The following is a 21417-nucleotide window of genomic DNA, read 5'->3' as shown; positions in this document are numbered from 1 at the left end:
TATTTTAGATTGCAGTATTTGATAACAAAGATAAATTATCCCTTAAAATAGAGAAGGTAACAGTAACCAATGAGTTATATTTTAAGTATATAGGATGTTTCAATATACAGAAAAATGAGAACTTAATATTTCTTCAATGTGATGAACTAAAAAATTAGCTAAAATTTTTGATGCATTATTGCTGTTTTTACTTTAGGATTAAATGATTTAATAAGAGGTCACTATAAAGAGCTGTACACATTATACCCATACCTGTACGTCTGAACCTGAAGTAGGATTTGTTGTACCTTAAGCAGTGATGTTCTAGAGCATCCTAGAAGAAAAAGTGGAGGGAGGGTATGATTTCTATATGTCATTTAATATAAGTTTTTCATTTAGTATAAGCTTCCATTAATCAGTAAGTGACTATGTTATTATGGAGTAGAACCCAGGGTATATGTTGTTTGGGAACTTGAATTTTAAATTTATTTTAAGTGGCACTACGTAAAAGTTGCAAAGTACTGACACTTGTCAACTTCCAGAAGCTCAAAAGCTTTCACCTGTGACATAGCATGAGTGATAATATATATTTATTTCACACCACTCTTTTTTGATGTTTAAATTATTATGTGATTATCTAGTTATCTGTCATGATTACAAGTATGATCTGAATAGTATTTAAACCAAGGCAAAATATAAAGATGTCTGTAAGTCATGATATAACTTCTCTACCATAAATTCAGCCAACTCCTGCTGAGTAAGAAAGGTGATCTTACATATCTCAGAAGAAATGTTACAATTGTAATATCATATTGATATGTTTGAATTATCCAGTTTTGCTTATATTTTATAAAGGCAGCATGGTTCATTTGCACAAATGTGTGAGCTAATTTTACTTAGCCTTATGTATCTAGGTATGCATTATATATTATACAATTTAAAAAATCTTATTTGAACTGTTTTATTATGGCATTAAAATTAATTAAAAATGCCTTTAAAGAACTTTGAAGAAAAATCATCAATACCATCAATATAATTAAGTAATTTTTAAACAAATATGAAATTTGAAAACTGAAATGTTTAAGGATATTGAAATATTTGTAAAAATATATTTTGGTTTTTAGTTGACTTTCAACCAAATTTGTTTAAAATTATCATTTAATTTTCACTATGCTGTGGATTATTACTGATTTATAATTCTATTATGTTTCAATATTAAAAGATGTTAGTATTACAAATGGCATGTTACTCATATAGGTAAGCTTTTTCTTTTTTTTCAGCTCATTCAGCTATCTATGACAAAATCCTTTCTATTCATCATTATAAAAATACATCTTAGGTTAAAAAGGAATCAACAGAATTATACTAGAGGTGAAAACTGACAGCTTTTAATGGTTTTTAGCATGGCAGTGAATCCCAAGTTTCAATGTCCTCATACTGGATTTTGTCTTTGAATAATTTTGTATATTCCTTCATTATCTTTATCAGTTAAGTTATAAACGGAGAACAATTTTATAAGAAATATTGAAAATGAATATAGAGTGTAAATAACACATCTGAGACTTTGTCCTTAACAGAATACATACCATGCACTGGAAGTATAAAAACCTTGAGCTGGTAAGATATTAATCCATATGTTATAATCAAAAATAGCAATTAATGATGGATTAAACTAAGAAATGAAAGAATAAGGTCCATCACAGTTAATTAGGCAATAGTGAAAACAGGTCTTATGTCTCTTTATGTTCGGATTTTAAAGATTACAAATACTGTCTGATCATTGGCTGCTTTTGCTTTTTTAGTAGTTTTTTCAATTTAGGTTGTAGAGTACCTCAATATATTAAATTTATAAAACCTGTAAGAAGAGACTCTAAACAAATTCTCCTCCAAGGATCGTTAATATCTTCTTTGCAAACAAAATTTTAGGACTAAGTTAGCCACATAAGTAAGAAAGGATATTAAGTGACTTTAAGGCTGTGTCAGCACTATTTTTCATAATGGCATCAGCAAAAGAGTGAAAGAAATACTAGAAAGAACAAGAGTGATGGCTGTGTTAGCAGTAACTCATACTGTTGTGATATGCACAGAAACTCCCCCAGGAGAACAAGGCTTGGGCTTCACTAGAACTTAGCCTAAATTAGAAAAACCAGAAGTCAGGCTTGTGTCAGAAGTAAAGAAATTCAGGAAGCTGACCTCTTTTGCCTCTAATCTCAAAAACAGTGCTTTAATTATTTTTAGACACCAAGGCTCAAGCACTGAAATACAATTTCAGTTTGCTAGGGAGATCACTATGACAGTCTACCTTCGATGGAATAGCAATAAGGAAGCCCAGAATTACACTGTTATTGTTAAGGAAGCTCTTGCTCTGATTTAGGATAGTATACTTGTGTAGCCTGCTTAACTGTCTTAGGTTGTATATATGTGTGTGTATGTGTCTACAGTCAGTTTCTGCTAAAGCAATAATCAGTTTTTACATTAAAAACACTACATGGAATAAAAACTACTATGAAATTTTGTTCCCCAATAAACTGATCAAGTATACTATTTTATAGATATGGGCCTTTACAGGTAGTATGATACAAGGTCAGGAAATGGATAGGCAAGAAGAAATTCAGATTCCAAGAAAGGCATTTCACTTCTTTGACTCACCCTTAATATTTGAGAAATGGGGGCCATTATACTGACTTGGTAAGCTCACATAATTTTTGTGAAGATAAAATAACTTTGGAGGTCTTTGAAATGCATGAACCGCTATACAAATGTGAATAGGTATCATGGACCTGGAAAATAATAAATGCTCCATTACAAAGGGGCATTGATTTTATGTATAAATACCCTAACATTTCCAACCCTAGTAATCTATTTTGACACCCTAGATTTCTAACAATTATGTATAGATTACAGAAAGTTTTCTGTAATCTTTGTATCTAGACTCAGTCTCCCCAAATCAATGCTTATCTTTTTTGGCAATGTGGACTATTCTATAGGAACATAAGCCTTATATCATGTTTCATTCATCAAACAGAAGTGTCAAGATCAACAGAAGCAACTTCTTCAGCTCAGGGCTGGGGTTAGATTTCATAGGTTGAGTAGTCCTTTTGCTTGATGTTATTTGATCAAAGTTGGTTGTTAATGACAACATTATTGGATGATTAAGTTACAGTATGCTGTTGATGGCCGTCCAAAGGGAGAAAAGAAAAGACTCATGCTGCCTAGTTACTATTCTTCAACAATTCTTTATCATTTAAATTTGATAAAGTCTATAATAAAAGCTTCAATACAGGAAAAGGATGAATAGTAAAATGATACCACGAAGAACTCCTTCTTTTACAGACCTGATGCCGATGCAGGCAAAATCATATCCCTGGTGCATATTGCACAGGTTTTCACTATAATTTGTATCTGTATGATAGGTGTAACCTTTAATTTCCTGAATGTAGCCTTGTAAGGACGTACTTGCTATAATGAGAATTATTCAACATGAGTGTATGTTCTTTTATTAAATAATTTGGGATTAAAGGAGATTTACACAGCAATAACTTTATACACTGATAAAGTCTGCAGGCTGGGAATTCTTCCTGAATTTTTATGAGGGCACATACCTGGGCATAAAGATAACTATTAATAGAGAATCATGCAACTAAACTTCATTATGCTAAATACTTAGGATATCTCAAAGTGTGTTGCCCAAAACTTTGATAAATGTTCTCAATTGTTTTTATCATGGGCAGGACTAAAATAGCAAAAATGAATTCTGCCATTAGACTCAGTATCATTTTAACGTGCTCCAACAAAAATTGCCTGCTAAATTTAATAGGCCTTGCAATAAAATTACCTTTACTTCTTAGATTATTTTGTTTTTATTCAAAAAGAAGTTGAGAAAATCATTGGTGAACTGAAATAGATACAGAGTTTATTGAATTCAGTTTTTTTCCAGTTTAAATGTAAAGATATACTGCTTAATTATTCTAAACAATAATAAACACTCTAGTACTCAAGAGAGGGGAAAGTAGAAAATTAGAGAGAAAAAATTGTTTTGGTTAATATTTTACTTGTTCAGCTGTTCATGTCTTAAGTCCATCTTTGATTTAATGTCTGTAGGGAAGAAGGCTTTCACATGCTTTTCAAAGTTAGTTAATATACACTTCAACAGTAGTTGGTACAATGGTACTATTGCCTATAATTCATCAATATCAAAATATATTTGCCCAGGAGGGCTATGGTGTCAAAGATAGACCATTTGGGAATTAAATATTTATTTTAGAATCTTACTTTATAAATACTGAATACCAAATAAATGTGTATATACACATACATCATATATATGTGATTTTCCATAGAGTTGTATTTTGTCTATTATAAAAAATCCACATATAATATTCTGCTCCTGAGAAATCAGTAAATTAGAAGGTGATCCAATTGTTTTCAACCTGGTAGATGATGTTTTATTCTCAAATGACTGACATATTGTATGTGAACATTTTAAAAGCTTCTGATGGCTAGTCCCAAGGGTCTATGGTATTTTTGATCCTTCTCAGTAGCTTAAAAGTGACATTTACATTGAAAGACTAGAAGAAAAGTAGAAGGGGTGCTCACTTGGGTCTCCTGGGGGTCACAGTCTTCAAAATAGACTTCTTCTTTATGCTTTCCCTTTACTCTTCCCTCCGAACCCCTCGCAAGTCATTTCTCTTTGTGCTGAAAACATCAACTTTTTTTTTTTTTTTTTGGTGCGGTACGCGGGCCTCTCACTGATGTGGCCTCTCCCGTTGTGGAGCACAGGCTCTGGACGCACAGGCTCAGCGGCCATGGCTCACGGGCCTAGCCGCTCCGCGGCATGTGGGATCTTCCCGGACCGGAGCACGAACCCGTGACCTGTGTCCCCCGCATCGGCAGGCGGACTCTCAACCACTGCACCACCAGGGAAGCCCCATGTATGTTCTTAAAGGATGATTTTTTAAAAAGCCATTTATATTCAGAAAGACACTGTTTCAGGTTTTGTATATTTTAAACTTGGAGATAAAAGATAAATGAGCATTCTCTTCAGAATGAAGTATTTCTTCCGAAGACTGTGTTCAGGTTTGCATGGTGTCAAGGTCTTTCTGCATTTCCTTAGGAATTTCAAAAGTAACCAATAAATTGACAGGATTAGACACTTCCTAAGAAGAAAACTCTTCTGAACCTGGAGCCTAACAATAATGCAACGCTATCCTTTCTCATATCTAGAAATAATATAGGAAAAGTTAACCCATTCATTCCCTTTTTAGGTAAGAGCAGTTTGCAAGCAAAATATTCCAACTTGCTAAAAATGGTCAGACATCACTTGATAAACAAAAAAATTGATGATGCCAAAAATTTATATCAAAATGATGAAATGTTCTGTTAGACATCATTGTTCTCAAATACTTATGATTTGCAATAGCAGATTATACCAGTTTAATCTGTCCCTTTTACCACGCTTAGTAAAAACGTTTATCTTATGATACATGAATTGTTCAACACTTGATATCATTCAGTATCATCTCAGATATGTTAAAGAGAATTTGCTTTGCAAAATCTGTAACATGAATACAACCAAAAAGGAAAGCTGGGGACTAAGAGGACAACCAAAGAATAATTCATTATTTTTATAATTATTAATCATCCTTAACCAGGCAGCTATATGCTTTAAAAGATATTACAACACACTCATTTCTAAACAAGGAGTGACTGTCTCAGTCCATAACACTTTATGGGACTTTTTTTTTTCTTCCATTTCATCAAGGTTACTTCAACACTGTTCAGCTGTTGCTAGACAAGGATGTGATAAATGAAAGTAGTGAGTTCAAGTGATATGAATCAAAAAATGTAAAGGAGCTTCCTGTCAAGAGAAAGCAAAAAGCAATAATTTGAGGTTGATGAAGATTTTGCTTCAGTTACTCCAGTAACACTTGCAATAATAAAGGCTTACGTAGCATTTACTGTGTAACATTAAACACTTTACGTATGCTAATTCGCTGTGAAATAGAGTAAGACCTTCTGCTAGGTATCTTGAGAGTACGCATCTTTGCTGTTATTTTTCTTAAGAGTCTGAGAGTGTGGTAATGGCTACACTACCATGCAGGCCACCACTCAGGCAGCTCTCTTCAACCATGAGTCCAAAAAGATGATTTGGGGTAGAACATGTTTTGACACTGAGCTGAATAACCTCTGTGGATCTGCCGTTCACAGTTTTAAGTAAGCCCTTTTGAAACTATTTATATCTTTAGCTTTTTACCTTTCCCTGGGACTAATGAAATAAAATTCTTTCTAATGATTGGAGTGTTATCTTTGTCATATTTGTCTTTAAAAATGAAGATATGTGGGGATGCTTTTCTCTAAGAACCTACTTCAAATCCACCTGTGTCCAATTAACTCCTTTAATCATTTAAAATTTTCTCTTCTCAAGATTTTATTTATAGTTCAGTGATGTGTTTCCTGAGTGCTGTTAACATTAATTTTATATAAACTAGTTTGATGGATTGCTGCCACTTTTTTACCATTCCATTCAGTTATACATTTCATTCATGCTGTTTAATTAATTCATTCAAAGAATTATCAAGTACCCAAAATGAGACATTCACTTTGCTAATTTCTATGGAATAAACCTCATGGCTTATTAGCAGAGACCTGCTATATATCAGCTTCTTATACAACTGTATTTTATCTTTAGTGTGGTGGTTTCAGTTAGAAGGTGTGGGTAGATTGAGGATTTTTTTTTTTTTTTTTTTGCTCTTAGTTGACCAACCGTGCTCTGTCAGAAGTTGTTTTGTTTATGCAGTAGCTCAAAAACACAGATCCATAATCTCAGTCAGACTGTTCGTATTCATAGATACGTTTGGAAAATAAAATTTAGCATAGTAAGTCTCAGAGGATTAGCCAAATAATGGAACAGGAAGAAGATTTAGCTACGTATTATTATTTTTATATTACATGGATCAAACATGTTCTCTAATATTTGCTTAGATTTACAATAGCTATTAATTTTTATTTAGAATTTGAGTATCTTTCTGCTCAGTTAAGTTCTGTTCTTTCCCTAAGCTTCACAGCTTTGCTTGGAAGATAAGTGCTTTAAAAAAAATATTTTTGTACTTTTGGTTGTAGTGGTGCTTGTGGTGATGGTGGGATATTTTCATCTATTTATTATTTATTTCCCAAGTTTTCTGATTAAAGAGAGGGTTAGTTCGATTGCTCCTAAAGAGCAAAACTTGGCATTAATTACATTCTCTTCCCGACTATCCACTTGATCAGTCCAATTTGAAGGACATTAAACACAATACAATATTGAAGATGACTAATTAAAAGTAAAAACTCTCCGTGTTTCTTTGTCTTACTTTTTAAGACCATAAGGTGCTTTTCTTGGAATCTTTGGCTTCTTCTGAGAGATAATGGTTTATATCACTTCCTAGGCCTGAAAATAATTTGGCTTCTCACAACAAAATGATATTCTATTAGTTGCTAAGCATTTTGCTGGCATTTTTAGGGCCCCTAATTTATAAAATATTTCCAGGGATTAATCTATATTGACTCACTCATTTTTCATTATGTAACGAACATTTTTTGGAGGCCCAGTCTTTGCAAGTGTCTCTGTTAGAGATGGGGACCACAGATGAATATGAACATCAATGTCCTCAAAGTCTCATAGATCTATTTTACCAATTAAGTTAAATTATTTTTTGTCCGAGTAATGCTACTTTACAGTTTCCTAGAATGAAGTTCGATTCCTTATTTCTACCCATCCCGTGGATTAATTTTTTTTTTTTGTCCACACTGTGTGGCATGCAGGATCTTGGTTCCCTGACCAGGGATCGAACCCATGCCCTCTGCGTTGGGAGCATAAAGTCTTAACTGCTGGACCACCAAGGAAGTCTCAGATTTTTGACACTTAATAGCTGTGTGATCTTGTTTCTCCATCTTCAAAATATGTATGAAATACCTGTACTGTTTTTGTCACAGAATAGTTTTAAAACTCTAAGATATTTTTCTTCTTCTTACAACAAATATTACTATTAATTTTAGGTACTTAAGTATAATGGTATTATTTTTAGGGTCGAAAATATATTTTCCAGTGGAGTATCTTGTGAATCACATATTAAAAATTAATAAGAGCAAAGAAATTGCCTTCACATAATACTTTTGAGTATACCTGTTCCATTTCAGAATGACTTTGGAATGCTAATATTTTAATATTTTTGCACGTTATAAATAGATCGCTAGTCCAGATTTTGCATTCTGAGTAATAAAGATTTTCTTTGCTAATTTTATAATCAGTCTATAAATGTTATAGTAGCTTACTTTGAGATACAGTAATATATAGGGTCTGGGAATAAATGTGGAGTTTCCTTTCTGAATTGGTTAACTTTTTGGGCCATAGCACTCTATGTATTCTGGAGTTGTTTGTTATGAGTTAGTAAATCTTTTAAATTTGAAAAAATTAGTGCTTTTTATTTTCATTGGAAAAATACAGACTTCTGTGATCTGGCAACAAGTGTAAAGTTTTATTTAGCTAGATTATTTGATGAACTGATCATTTATATCACTAAATATTAAAATTAAATTATCAAATATGTTATTTAATAAATTTCATTATCAAGTTAATAAAAATTTTGTTACAGAATTAAGGTCATTTAAATTATTATTTATTTCATAAATTAAAATAACATAAAATAAACTAGCTACTTGGTAATCATGTTAATGACTTCTGGGAGTTGGCTAGCCTATTTTTGGAATTATTCCAGACCTGAATGGTATAAGAAAGTTTCTATTAGGATTTAAGTAGAAATTGAATCTGTTTAAGATGATTAGTCAGTGTGTGTTTAAAAATACTCTGGATTACATTTTATCAATCAAATATTATAGGGCGTTGTTAGCTTATTATTGATTTGTCTGAAAATATTAGCAACTTCTCGTGATGGATGTGAGAAACAGGTGTGTGAGTATCAAAAAAAACTGGCAAATTTGATTTTATTGAAACGTCTTATCAGCTACTCAAAACAATTAAGCATAGAGATAGAGGAAAAGATTCTTACTGCCAAAGTAGAGAGAGGATTATTGAAAAGGTGAAGAAGCTTACCTCTCTATGCAGAGGATGCTGAAGTGACATGTACAAGAGTGGGCATGAGTTCATGTTAATTAGCAAAGAAGAGGAAGTAAATCTCCCCCACTAAACAATATGCTTCATCAGTTAAGGACTGTTTATTTACCATCATTTCTCAGCATTTAACCCAAAGTATAGCATCTATGAGGAATTCAAATAATAGAATTCTGGTCAAAAGTTAACAAAAAAAAAGAAATTATGGGCAACAAACAATTTATGAAAGATTATAAGCAGTTTCTATGTCTATATAAGAACTCATTCATTGAAATAAAAAGGATATTGAGCTGGGCTTCCCTGCTGACGCAGGGTACATGGGTTCGTGCCCCGGTCCCGGAAGATCCCACATGCCGTGGAGCGGCTGGGCCCGTGAGCCGTGGCCACTGAGCCTGCGCGTCCGGGGCCTGTGCTCCGCAACGGGAGAGGCCCGCATACTGCAAAAAAAAAAAAAAAGGATATTGAGCTTAAAAGTATATAAAACTACATTGGATAAGTGTTTGAAGGAAAACAGAAGGAAAAAATGTCAAGAAATCTGAAAAAATATATGATATGAACATTTTAAGAGGGTTATATAAAAGCGCATGGCATATGGTGATTGTTCACAGTGATTTTTTTGGGCTGCTAGAATCAGAATGAGCTATGTAATTAGACAACCTGTTCATAATTATTACTGTGATTGACATTATTTGAAGCACATTCAAGGTTGTTCCGTAAGACCCAGGATTATCATAATTAATGAATATGTAAGTGACTAATTGATGGTGACTTCTGCCATATCAATATTGCTATATCTTAAAGGTTCTTGAGTAAGTATGCAGAAGGCTCAGAATCTGGTTGAATACAATGCAGTACATTTTGTGTTTCATCTTAGCATTTTCCCTTAGCTGTGTCACATCTTGGATAATATTAGACATGACACATTCAGCCTGGATATTACAAACAAAACATAAGGCAGCTGAAGGATGTAGTCATTGAAGAGACTCACAATTTAACCCACCTTCTCTCTGTGTTAGTCATGTTTGAGAGTATATCAGTTCATAAAAACCTGTGCAAGGAGTTATTTGGGGTTATGAGAGCCTTATAAAGTCATCCAAGATAGTCTTATAGAGATATAATTGCTTTTTTAGTTAGTGCGTTGACTAAGGCATCTTAAAGCGTGTGTGGCTGGGCAGTGAATGAAATGTAGTTGATAGTTAAAAGAAATAAGAGCGTATAGAACACATTTGGTTACTTATTGTAAAGCTCATGTGAAATCACAGAATAATGTTAAATCAATAGAGATCTGCGCAGATAATTATGTTCATGTACCACTTACTGTAAAAGGTTATGTGGAGAAAAACAGAGGTAAAATTTTCAATACAGTGCTTGATTTATTATAGGCATTAATGGTGATTATTTCTAAAATTATTCTTTAATGCCTACTGCATATATGTGTGTTTACATAAGTCTGACTTTAATATAAGTGGACTGTTTTAACAAGCTGCACATGAAAATGATTGTCAACATCTTAGGCATGTGTATTTTAAACATGAGATTTTGAAATGTTAATTTTTAAGAAATACTATATAGAAGCAACTCTTATTTTCACTACATCTTTAGTTTTATTTCATTCATCAGTATGATTTAGCTATCTACAAAATGTTAGCTAATCAGCTAAATAATGACATATTTCACAAGTACATCTAGCTAACTTTCAACTGAGTAAAGCTTAAAATACTTTTGGACATGTTAGAACTTTATAAAAGTAGGATGAAATATAAAATTACATAGTAAAATGCTTTTAATATTTTAAGAGACTTGGAATCCAAATAATTTATAATTTTTACAAATATGGCATAGTGTTGTGTGTTTACAAAAGATGATAATGGCGACATCACAGAGATACCATATCACATAGATAAAACCTGATGTATATTTTCCTCCAATATGTTTGCTTTTCTTGTTTGGATTTTTGACTGTATTCCTCTCCTTTAATTTGTCCTGATTTGAATAAGTCATGAAGAACAAGAGTGAAAAAGCCAAAATATGCAGTGCTAGGTATATCTGTATCCTTGTTCTAGTCTTATGCAAGCAAGGGGTTCAGATTAGTAATGACTCATGTGGCATTTTGTTTAACCTATGAAATCTTAAAAGGCTTCATCTCATGGTAGTATAGATTTCCAAAGACACAAAGTATGAATGATATATCTAATTTCTTCTCTTTATGATAGATCAGTTGAAATTGAATCAACATGGTCATAGACACTGAAAGCATTTTTACCCGTAACGTTCCCTCTGTTCTCTACTCCCACAGTACTTTGTCTGGTTACTAATACGTTACCCATCAAATGGCACGAATGAGTTGTACGTGTGTCTATCTTCCCTATCATAATGAGAGTTGCTTGGAGGCAGGAATTGTGTCCCAAGTTCGTTTGTTTCCCCAGCCTCTACCATATGGAGGTTGCATGTACAAAGCAATCAGTAAACGTGTGGAATTAGATTGTATTGTTCAAATAATTTTTGTCAGACATTCTTGTTCATTTGACTCTATGGATTAGAAAAGTACCTTTATCTATATTCAAGAGGATGTTGTCAGTATTAAAAACTGGAATAAGACATTGCTTTAAACAAACTAATGAAAATACTGAAAAGGAAATATTTGTATCTATTTGGTTATCTTTATGTGTATCTACATACATATCTGTATTTATGCCTATGTTTATATTTATGTCTAAATCTATATTTGATTCATACATTTTGGAATTTCAAAGTAAATACCTTGTTGGATCACCATTGGTCATCACAAAATTGAGCTAAATTTTAGAAAAATAATGGTATAATATTTTGTGATCACAAAGATAAAGCCCATATTGTGTGCTATTTTTGCATAATTGTGCTGTATTGTCCTCTTTTGTTTCGAGTTGCCCCTCACTCTAGTCCGCTTTCCAGTATTCATAGTCATCTTTCTAAATGTAGGTCTGGTGATGTCACTTCTTAATTCTAGCTTCCTAACTCGCCATGGAGGATCTTGATAATTCTGTTCTTGTCTGTCTCTATGCACTAATCAGTAGTCATTTACCCCATTATACTCCCTGCCTTCTGCCACGCAAAACTCTGGAGTCCCCCAAACAGGTCAGGCTGTTTCATACCTCTATGGTTTTCCCCAGATATTCCTTTCTGTCCAAAATGCCCCTTTCTGTGGTATTCTCCTAGAAAACTCAATTCCCCTTAAAGATTCAACTCAAACTATCAATTCAGAAGCTTTCCTTCCTTTCTCCAGGCAGAACCAATCACAGCCTTCTCTGTGTAGTCACTCTGTATCCTGAACCTACTTCCATTTTTACACATAGTAGGTGCTATTTCAACATTTGTTTTCATCTTTGTCTCTCTTTCTACTAGGATAAAATCTCTGAAGGTTGGATCCCTGTTTTTCTATCTTTTTATCCCCAGAACCAGACATACCATTTGGGATATAGCAGGTGCTCAATAAATATTTGTAGAACAAATTATCTTTAATCTTCACAACCACATATGTTTACAAATGAGGATGCTGAGGTCTGAAAAGATTAACTTGCTCAAGGTTAGACAGCTAGTGAATGGCAGATATTTTTCTTACAGTCTAGGACTCTTTCATCAATTTTGCAGCAGTGTTCCTGTCTTTTCTCTCAGGAATAACGAAAGAGCCATTTATATTCAGACCCATCCTCCTAGATATGTGGAATCTAAAAAATGGTACAAATGAACTTATTCACAAAACAAGAGTAGAGTCACAGATGTAGAAAACAAACTTATGGATACCAGGGCAGAAGGTGGGGAAGGATAAATATAGGAGGTTGGGACTGACATGTACACACTGCTATATATAAAAGAGATAACTAATAAGGACCTACTGTATAGCACAGAACTCTACTCAATACTCTGTAATGACCTATAAGGGAAAAGAATCTAAAAAAGAGTGGATATATGTATATGTATAACTGATTCACTTTGCTGTACAGCAGAAACTAACACAACATTTTACTTTTTTAATTTATTTATTTTTGGCTGCGTTGGATCTTTGTTGCTGCGCGGGGGCTTTCTCTAGTGGAGGTGAGCGGGGGCTACTCTTTGTTGTGGTGCGCGGGCTTCTCATTGCGGTGGCTTCTCTTATTGTGGAGCATGGGCTCTAGGCACGTGGGCTTCAGTAGTTGTGGCACGCGGGCTCAGCAGTTGTGGCTTGTGGGCTCTAGAGCGCAGGCTCAGTAGTTGTGGCACACGGGCTTAGTTGCTCCATGGCATGTAGGATCTTCCCGGACCTGGGCTCCAACCCGTGTCCCCTGCATTGGCAGGCAGATTCTTAACCACTGCACCACCAGGGAAGCACCTAACACAACATTTTAAATCAACTATACTACAGTAAAAATTTAAAAAAAGGAAATTAAATTAAAAAAAAAAGAAAATTGAGTCCTTGTGGCTGCTCTGATGTAACCCACATCTGCCCAGAGAATGTTTGTCCTCTCTTTTCATGCCTGTGAGCACCTCACCACTTCTTGAATTGGCTCAGGCTCTGCTCTCATCTTTTTTTTTTTTTTTTTTTTTTGCGGTACGCGGGCCTCTCACTGTTGTGGCCTCTCCCGCCGCGGAGCACAGGCTCCGGACGCGCAGGCTCAGTGGCCATGGCTCACGGGCTCAGACGCTCCGCGGCATGTGGGACCCTCCTGGACTGGGGCACGAACCCGCGTCCCCTGCATCGGCAGGCGGACTCTCAACCACTGCGCCACCAGGGAAGCCCTCTGCTCTCATCTTTTTGTCTGGTTTGATGTATCTGACTTTATTTGATCTCGATTCAGATTACTTGATTGTTTTCTTTCTTTTCTGATGACAAGAGTCAAAGTGTCTGCCTGGTATTGCTCTTCACTAAAATTAGTCAGCCTTTCTATAGGAACTTGCCGACAGCCCTCTCTTACAATAGTACTTCCTCTTTTCCCACCATCACCATGACTATTCAGATCTTGACGTGTTCAGGCAGAAGCCATTTGGGGACATCAAGGAATTGATTTTTTCAGGTGTATCTAATGATGTGTTAAGAATTTTTAATAACTCCCTTCACATATATTTCTAAATACCACTATATGAAGTGTTAATATTGTAAGAATTAATTTTTAAAAAGAGTTGCTTCTCTCCGAGACTCCATTTATATTTGTATACAGATTACTGTTTCTTGCCAAAAGTTGTTTAGCCCTTGCCCCTTATCTTAGACCTAGGCTTTTACTTCCAGTTGCCTCTGACATATTGCTTTTTAAATGTTCACTGTCACATTCCTTGCAATATGTCTAAAACTCATCTTTTAACTTGCCCTCCAAACCAAAATTTTCTCCACTTCTCCATTTCTGTCAGTAGCATGCCCCCTACATTTTAAAACTTTCTGTCAATCTAAAATCTTTTAAAATTCCATCACGTCATTCCATGTAGTTATTTGTTAGTACTTCCTCTCCATCATCCACTAAGGGGACCAAGGCATCAATGTCAGTTGATCGTTCAAAATATCTCTCAGAATCAAAAGTCCTTCAGCAACACCTGTTGTAATACATCATCACCATATCGCCTCTTGGTACAATAGCCACTTCCTGTCTCCTCTTTCTACATCCATCAAGCCACTCTGTATAACTCAGATAAGTTAATTTTCCTAAGACACTACTTTTATTATGTCATTATGTCTGCTACTGCCTATTTATTAAGACCAAATTCTTCAACCTGACAGCTGAGGATTCAAACAGACCAGCTTTTTTTCATGTTTCCTCTGCCAGGATTTGCCCTTTTAAGCTGCTTTCCCCATTCATCTGAGTAACCTTTCATCCTTCAACAACTCACTTTAATGTCACTTCCTCTGTGAAGCCTTTTCTGAACTAATTAATCATTTCATCCTCTGTGTTTTTATAACATCCATCATATTATAATACAGATAGCTGTTTACCTGTCTTTCTCAACTACTTTTGAGTTCTTTCAGGTTGAGGACTAGATTTTAATCATATATTTATTCCCAAAACACAGTACAGTATCTGGCATTGAGTAGGAAATTACTACATGTTTGTTAAATGAATGAATGAATAAAACAATAGTGCCTTTCTTCTTTTCCATGTGTTATTCTCAGCTCTGTGCATTCACTCACACTTTGTTTACTTTTCTGAAAAGTCTTTACACTGTTCTCCAAAAATTCAAACACAGCATATTTTTGAAAATAATTCAGTACAAAATGACACACATATTCAATATTATTAGAACTGTATATTCATTCCACATCTTCTTTATCCATTCATCCGATGATGGACACTTAGGTTGTTTCCATCTCCGGGCTATTGTAAATAGAGCTACAATGAACATTTTGGTACATGACTCTTTTTGAATTATGGTTTTCTCAGGGTATATGCCCAGTAGTGGGATTGCTGGGTCATATAGTAGTTCTATTTGTAGTTTTCTAAGGAACCTCCATACTGTTCTCCATAGCGGCTGTACCAATAAATATTAAATGTAGGCATGTATGCAACATCTCCAAGAGGTGTCTGTATTAGAGTGGTAGAATTTATTGTTACTGTTAACAATAAACTTGTAAACAGATTTTAAAGTTCTCCATTTTACCTTATTGTTTTACATTTTGAAAGTTGTAGAATGGCCTATCATGGTGTCCTTAAAATATAGAGTAGAATAAAAACTGTTGACTATGCACCATAAATATATTCTTCCCTGTACACAAACACATGAGCATGCACGCAACTTTAAAGTTACTTGAAGGATCAGATCAAATTCTACCTCTTCCATTAAACTTTCCATAAATAATTCTGTTTTACCGTGTTTTGCCTCAAAATTCTTTAGCATTTCTAGTCTGTAAGAGAAAACTATTATTTTGTTCACTGTGGCTAACTATTTTGTTTGATCTTTTATCTCACGTAAGAGCCAGGATTTCTTTTACTTTATTTTTAAACTTCCATAGTCTCAGGTCAACAATAAGCAGCTAACCAACACTTAGTAATTTCTGCTGTAATTATTATGGTTGTTGTTGATGATGATGAGGAGGGCCCTAATCTGGGACTGACAAACCAAGATTGTTTCTTCTTTTATAGTGATGTGGGTCTTTTATAAAAAATTAGCACCTTCTCTCCTGCAAAATTCTTTGTAATTTTGTTCAATTGGGTTTGCCTCTGGTTAGAATTTTCTTTTCCTCCCCCTCAATTTAAGTTATTGTCTCTTCTGAGCTTTGTGAGTATCTTCTGCCAGGCTTTTCTTTCTTGTTTTTCCTTCTCTCTCTCTTCATCTCTCTTAATGCCCTTTTTCTCAATTAGACAATATCATCCTCTCCAAAAAAGTAGAAGACGAATCTTTTGCTAATGACTTAACACTACTAAATTTAAACTCTTCTTTTTGAAATTCCACTGACCAAAGGTTTGTTTTTATTTTTCTCCAGAAGCATGAAGTAATATGTATAACTTATATTTTCTTAAACGAGAAAGTTTCATTTTTGAAATTTACCTTAGATTTCATTTTTATATTTCATGGCCATTGACTTTATACCATTTAAAAAAAATCACATCTCTAGCAAACCAAGATATGTTTACTAGATTTTAATATGCATCTATATATTTATTGTTGCTAAATATTAAAAATTAGGATTCAAATAAATCATTGTGTTAAGTTCATTTTACACTGATTTTTGATCAGATGTTTGAGTGACATAATGGAGCAAGCAATCACTATTTGAAGAGTTGAATATTATTTGACCTTCAGAATGGATATCACACCTTCAGTTGGTAGTTTTTATAAATAAAAATGTTCATTGGTCAAGTTGAAGTATCATTATAGGTTTCATGATTCCTCTCATTAATTCCAGTATCAAATAGCTTTAATGTGCATTTTAAAATTGAATGACTAACAAGATTGCATACTGGCTTAAAATTTTTATTTTGGAAACACACAATTTTCTCTTATTCTCTAAATCTAGGCCATTTGTCTGAGATCTTGTCTTTGCTTTTTAGTGGACTTAAAATGAGCAATGTAAATACAAATTTTTTTTTAACATCTTCATTAGAGTATAATTGCTTTACAATGGTGTGTTAGTTTCTGATTTATAACAAAGTGAATCAGTTATACATATACATATGTTCCCATATCTCTTCCCTCTTGCGTCTCGCTCCCTCCCACCCTCCCTATCCCACCCCTCCAGGCGGTCACATAGCACCGAGCTGATCTTGCTGTCCTATGTGGCTACTTCCCACTAGCTATCTACCTTACGTTTGGTAGTGTATATATGTCCATGCCTCTCTCTCGCTTTGTCACAGCTTACCCTTCTGCCTCCCCATATCTTCAAGTCCATTCTCTAGTAGGTCTGTGTCTTTATTCCTGTCTTACCCCTAGGTTCTTCATGACATTTTTTTTCCCCTTAAATTCCATATATATGTGTTAGTATACGGGATTTGTCTTTCTCTTTCTGACTTACTTCACTCTGTATGACAGACTCTAGGTCTATCCACCTCATTACAAATAGCTCAATTTCGTTTCTTTTTATAGCTGAGTAATATTCCATTGTAATATTCCATTCCACATCTTCTTTATCCATTCATCCGATGATGGGCACTTAGGTTGTTTCCATCTCTGGGCTATTGTAAATAGAGCTACAATGAACATTTTGGTACATGACTCTTTTTGAATTATGGTTTTCTCAGGGTATGTGCCCAGTAGTGGGATTGCTGGGTCATATAGTAGTTCTATTTGTAGTTTTCTAAGGAACCTCCATACTGTTCTCCATAGCGGCTGTACCAATTCACATTCCCACCAGCAGTGCAAGAGTGTTTCCTTTTCTCCACACCCTCTCCAGCATTTATTGTTTCTAGATTTTTTGATGATGGCCATTCTGACTGGAGTGAGATGATATCTCATTGTAGTTTTGATGTGCATTTCTCTGATGATTAATGATGTTGAGCATTCCTTCATGTGTTCCTTGGCAGTCTGTATATCTTCTTTGGAGAAATGTCTATTTAGGTCTTCTGCCCATTTTTGGATTGGGTTGTTTGTTTTTTTGTTATTGAGCTGCATGTGCTGCTTCTAAATTTTGGAGATTAATCCTTTGTCAGTTGCTTCATTTGCAAATATTTTCTCTCATTCTGAGGGTTGTCTTTTGGTCTTGTTTATGGTTTCCTTTGCTGTGCAAAAGCTTTGAAGTTTCATTAGGTCCCATTTGTTTATTTTTGTTTTTATTTCCATTTCTCTAGGAGGCGGGTCAAAAAGGATCTTGCTGTGATTTATGTCATAGAGTGTTCTGCCTATGTTTTCCTCTAAGAGTTTGCTAGTTTCTGGCTTCACATTTATATCTTTAATACATTTTGAGCTTATTTTTGTGTATGGTGTTAGGGAGTGATCTAATCTCATATTTTTACATGTACCTGTCCAGTTTTCCCAGCAACACTTATTGAAGAGGCTGTCCTTGCTCCACTGTATATTCCTGGCTCCTTTATCAAAGATAAGGTGACCATATGTGCATGGGTTTATCTCTGGGCTTTCTATCCTGTTCCATTGATCTTTCTGTTTTTGTGCCAGTACCATACTGTCTTGATTACTGTAGCTTTGTAGTATAGTCTGAAGTCAGGGAGCCTGATTCCTCTAGCTCCGTTTTTCGTTCTCAAGATTTCTTTGGCTATTCAGGGTCGTTTGTGTTTCCACACAAATTGTGAAATTTTTTTGTTCTAGTTCTGTGAAAAATTCCAGTGGTACTTTGATAGGGATTGCATTGAATCTGTAAATTGCCTTGGGTAGTATACTCATTTTCACAATGTTGATTCCTCCAATCCAAGAACATGGTATATCTCTCCATCTATTTGTATTATCTTTAATTTCTTTCATCAGTGTCTTATAATTTTCTGCATACAGGTCTTTTGTCTCCTTAGGTAGGTTTATTCCTAGATATTTTATTCTTTTTGTTCCAGTGGTAAATGGGAGTGTCTTCTTAATTTCATTTTCAGATTTTTCATCTTTAGTGTATAAGAATGCCACAGATTTCTGTGCATTAATTTTGAATCCCGCTACTTTACCAAATTCATTGATTAGCTCTAGTAGTTTTCTGGTAGCATCTTTAGGATTCTCTATGTATAGTATCATGTCATCTGCAAACAGTGACAGCTTTACTTCTTCTTTTCCAATTTGGATTCCTTTTATTCCCCTTCTTCTCTGATTGCTGTGGCTAAAACTTCCAAAACTATGTTGAATAAAAGTGGTGAGAGTGGGCAACCTTGTGTTGTTCCTGATCTTAGTGGAAATGCTTTCAGTTTTTCACCATTGAGGATGATGTTGGCTGTGGGTCTGTCATATATGGCCTTTATTATGTTGAGGAAAGTTCCCTCTATGCCTACTTTCTGGAGGGTTTTTATCATAAATGGGTGTTGAATTTTGTCTATAGCTTTCTCTGCATCTATTGAGATCATCATATGGTTTTTCTCCTTCAATTTGTTAATATGGTTTATCACATTGATTGATTTGCATATATTGAAGACTCCTTGCATTCCTGGAATAAACCCCACTTGATCATGGTGTATGATCCGTTTAATGTGCTGTTGGATTCTGTTTGCTAGTATTTTGCTGAGGATTTTTGCATCTGTGTTCTTCTGTGATATTGGCCTGTACTTTTCTTTTTTGTGACATCCTTTTCTGGTTTTGGTATCAAGATGATGGTGGCCTCGTAGAATGAGTTTGGGAGTGCTTCTCCCTTTGCTATATTTTGGAAGAGTTTGAGAAGGATAGGTGTTAGCTCTTCTCTAAGTGTTTGATAGAATTCCCCTGTGAAGCCATCTGGTCCTGGGCTTTTGTTTGTTGGAAGATTTTAAATCACAGTTTCAATTTCAGTGCTTGTGATTGGTCTGTTCATATTTTCTATTTCTTCCTGATTCAGTCTTCGCAGGTTGTGCATTTCTAAGAATTTGTCCATTTCTTCCAGGTTGTCCATTTTATTGGCATAGAGTTGCTTGTAGTAATCTCTCATGATCTTTTGTATTTCTGCAGTGTCAGTTGTTACTTCTCCTTTTTCATTTCTAATTCTATTGATTTGAATCTTCTCCCTTTTTTCTTGATGAGTCTGGCTAATGGTTTATCAATTTTGTTTATCTTCTCAAAGAACCAGCTTTTAGTTTTATTGATCTTTGCTATCATTTCCTTCATTTCTTTTTCATTTATTTCTGATCTGATCTTTATGATTTCTTTCCTTCTGCTATCTTTGGGGTTTTTTTGTTCTTCTTTCTCTAATTGCTTTAGGTGCAAGGTTAGGTTGTTTATTCTAGATGTTTCCTGTTTCTTAAGGTAGGATTGTACTGTTATAAACTTCCCTCTTAGAACTGCTTTTGCTGTATCCCATAGGTTTTGGGTTGTTGTGTCTCCATTGTCATTTGTTTCTGAGTATTTTTTTATTTCCTCTGTGATTTCTTCAGTGATCACTTCGTTATTAAGTAGTGTATTGTTTAGCCTCCATGTGTTTGTATTTTTTACAGATCTTTTCCTGTAATTGATATCTAGTCTCATAGTGTTGTGGTTGGAAAAGATACTTGATACAATTTCAATTTTCTTAAATTTACCAAGGCTTGATTTGTGACGCAAGATATGATCTATCCTGGAGAATGTTCTATGAGCACTTGAGAAAAATGTGTATTCTGTTGTTTTTGGATGCAGTGTCCTATAAATATCAATTAAGTCCATCTTGTTTAATGTTTCATTTAAAGCTTGTGTTTCCTTATTTATTTTCATTTTGGATGATCTGTCTATTAGTGAAAGTGGGGTGTTAAAGTCCCCTACTATGAATGTGTTACTGTTGATTTCGCCTTTTATGGCTGTTAGTATTTGCCTTATGTATTGAGGTGCTCCTATGTTGGTGCATAAATATTTACAATTGTTATATCTTCTTCTTGGATCGATCCCTTGATCATTATGTAGTATCCTTGTTTGTCTCTTCTAATATTCTTTATTTTAAAGTCCATTTTGTCTGATATGAGAATTGCTACTCCAGCTTTCTTTTGGTTTCCATTTGCATGAAATATCTTTTTCCATCCCCTTACTTTCAGTCTGTATGTGTCTCTAGGTCTGAAGTGGGTCTCTTGCAGATAGCAAATATATGGGTCTTGTTTTTGTATCCATTCAGCTACTCCGTGTCTTTTGGTAGGAGCATGTAGTCCATTTACATTTAAGGTAATTATCGATATGTATGTTCCTATTCCCATTTTCTTAATTGTTTTGGGTTCGTTATTGTAGGTCTTTTCCTTCTCTTGTGTTTCCTGCCTAGAGAAGTTCCTTTAGCAGTTGTTGTAAAGATGGTTTGGTGGTGCTGAACTCTCTCAGCTTTTGCT

General features: G+C 34.5%; 1 protein-coding gene across 2 annotated transcripts in view; it reads left to right on the top strand.

The window, feature by feature from the left end:
* TRHDE (thyrotropin releasing hormone degrading enzyme) overlaps positions 1-21417 on the top strand; it is a 398879-nt gene that overhangs the window by 207955 nt on the left and 169507 nt on the right. The window lies entirely within an intron of this gene.

This window comes from Stenella coeruleoalba (genome assembly GCF_951394435.1).
Source record: "Stenella coeruleoalba genome assembly, chromosome: 11".
NCBI classification, from domain to species: Eukaryota; Metazoa; Chordata; class Mammalia; order Artiodactyla; family Delphinidae; genus Stenella; species Stenella coeruleoalba.
Note: the sequence above shows the minus strand (reverse complement) of the source record. Positions and strands in the feature narration are given on the sequence as shown.